We start from the raw sequence: 2,945 nt of genomic DNA on the forward strand, positions 1-2,945 counted from the left end.
CAGAAGCCGGATTCATCATCAAGACTGAAGATCTCCCTTCAAGTTCCTTCAGGAGTTTTGGGTTTTCTTATGTTTTGTTATCTTTATGCTTTTGAGATGTTTTCTTTCATAAGTATGAACTAAATCCCCTAAATACCTAAGAGAACTGAAACCTAAGACAGATCTTGTTATTATTATCTGAATTGTATGATAAATATTTGACTTGTTCTTTATTATGTGTTCTTAATTCTTGTTTTGATATTCCAAGATATTGATTCAAGTTAAGCTCTTATTCAGAGGAGGAGTAGACGCTGTCTAAGAGTAAATTTGTCATAATTAAGTGGAGTTGATTGCATGCCTAGAGATTGGGTGATAAGATTTTGCCGGATTAGGGTGAAACCTAATAAGGGAATCCATAGATCGAGTTAATGCAATTCTAGGGTGTTAATTGGAAAGAGATTTCAATTATTCAACCTAGGGTTAGATGTTATTAGTCTCGAGAGAGATAATAATATTACTTAGGGATTTCTACGGATCAAGTTAAATGAATAAATCGTCTGATTCAGAGTCAAATAACAAGTGAAGTCTAGGTGGATTTTTTCTTAGGTATTGTCTTAATCAATCGAATTGTCCCAAAAGTATTTTCCCAAATTATTTTTCTGCGCATTCTTAGTTTAGTAATTAGTTTAGATAATCAAACCTCTTAATTTTTAGTCTAGATAATAAAAAGGAAGTAAATACTAGTACTCATGGTTCTTTTGGGTTCGACAATCTGGTCTTGCTGAACTATACTATTGTTCGATAGGTACACTTGCCTTAATCGTGATAATAAGTTAGTCTCAAGAACGATTTATTCATAAATATTTAAAACCTGTCATGAATATCACGTACTAAGTTTTTGGCGCTGTTGCCGGGGAACTAGGATATTAGGAACACTCGATTTTTATTACTTTAGCAATTTTACTTTTATTGCAATTTAAAATTTTATTTTCTTTTCTAATTCTTCATTTATTTTCTTCTGACAGGTTTTTCTAGTTTATGACCAGAAGAAACTCGTCAGGACCATTACTGTTTGAAAGTGAGATCGATCGCACAGTTCGTAGAAACCAAAGAGAAATAAGGCGAAGCTTATGATATACAGAGGAAGAGTAAGAGGACGATACTTCAACCACAACCGAGGAGATGGCTAAAAACCAAGAAAATCTGCTACCTCCTACGATTACTATTAATCAGAATCCTGCTCCGCGCAATATGTATGATTATGCTAAACCTTCTTTAACAGGAACTGAATCGAGCATAGTTAGACCTGCTGTAGCTACAAATACTTTTGAACTAAAACCTAACACAATTCAAATGATACAGAAATTTGTTCAGTTTGATGGTTTGCAGGACAAAGATCCCAACGCTCAATTGGCAAACTTTTTGGAACTATGTGATACATTTAAAATTAATGACATTTCTGATGAAGCCATTCGCCTTCGGTTATTCCCTTTTTCATTGAGAAACAAAGCTAAACAGTGGTTAAATTCGTTACCATGGGGGTCAATCACTACTTGGGAACAAATGACCGAAAAGTTTTTATTAAAATATTTTCTACTGGTTAAAACGGTTAAATTACGTAATGAGATCTCTTCTTTTGTGTAGATAGATTTAGAAACACTCTACAATGCATGGGAAAGATACAAGGACCTTTTGAGAAGATGCCCTCACCATGGTTTACCACTTTGGCTACAGGTTCAAACCTTTCATAATGGCCTGAATCCTTCGAATCGATAAATGGTTGATGCAGCTGCTGGCAGAACCATCAATAATAAGACACTGAAGATGCCTATGAATTTATGAAGGAGATGTCATTGAATAACTATCAGTGGCAAGTCATGAGGACAAAGACAACGAAAATAGCTGGCGTTTATAACGTTGATTCGGTCACCATGCTCTCTAATCAGGTAGAACTCTTGAATAAGAAAATTGATGGTTTTCTTAGTTCTTCACAGGTTCACCCAGTAATGCAGTGCGAAGCAAGTGGAAGTGGATCAAGCAATTTAGAATACCCACCTTATGGCTACAACATGGAGAACGAGTAGTTAAATTACATGGGTAATAATCCTCGATCTCAAAATAATCCTTATAGTAATACTTACAATGCAGGTTGGAAGAACCACCCCAATTTCTCATGGGGAGGCTAAGGGAATCAGAGACCACCACCTCCAGGCTTCCAACAACTACCCTATCGATAAGAGAAAAAGCCGAACCTTAAGGAGATGCTAACAAAATTCATCTCAGTGTCAGAAACTCGTTTTCAAGACACCGAGACAACACTTAAAAATCAGCAAGCGTCGATCCAAGGGCTCGAAACTCTCAATAGGTTAGCTCGCTAAATTGATATCCAAACGACCACAAGGTATCCTGCCGAGTAACACTGAATCTAACCCAAGGGAGCAACTCAATGCAATTACCATTCAAGATAAGGAAGGGTTAGTTGCACCTGAACCAGAGCAGAGGCAGGAAACTGTGGTAAAGGTAAGGGTGAAGTGGACCACAATAACCAGAAAACGGTAAGTAAAGAGTACAAACCACGGGTGCCATACCCAATGCGACAAGGAAAGATTGTACAGATGAACAATTTGGTAAATTCCTTAAACTATTAAAGAAATTACATATTAACTTATCGTTTATCAAACTCTCTCGTAGATGCCAAATGCAGTTAAATTTTTAAAGGAGCTTCTAACAAACAAATGAAAGCTGGATGAGGCATCGTATGTGGAGTTAAATGCAGTTTGCTCAGCCATATTACAGATTAAGCTACCCAACAAATTGAAAGATCCAGGGAGTTTTACAATTCCTTGTTTAATTGGTAGTTTAGATGTTCATAATGTATTGGCTGACTTAAGGGCAATCATTAATGTTATGCCTTATAAAATGTTTAAACAGTTAGGTCTGGGGAAACCCAAACAAACTAGGATGAG

At 36.3% G+C, this 2,945-nt stretch overlaps 1 non-coding gene across 1 annotated transcript; it reads right to left on the reverse strand.

Moving 5' to 3' along the window:
- Nucleotides 1-1,590: 1,590 nt before the first annotated feature.
- Nucleotides 1,591-1,697, reverse strand: LOC128283200 (small nucleolar RNA R71). The gene has a single exon (XR_008273542.1). It is a non-coding gene; the product is annotated as a small nucleolar RNA R71 (small nucleolar RNA).
- Nucleotides 1,698-2,945: the final 1,248 nt, after the last annotated feature.

The sequence above is a fragment of the Gossypium arboreum genome, chromosome 10 (genome assembly GCF_025698485.1).
Source record: "Gossypium arboreum isolate Shixiya-1 chromosome 10, ASM2569848v2, whole genome shotgun sequence".
NCBI classification, from domain to species: domain Eukaryota; kingdom Viridiplantae; phylum Streptophyta; class Magnoliopsida; order Malvales; family Malvaceae; genus Gossypium; species Gossypium arboreum.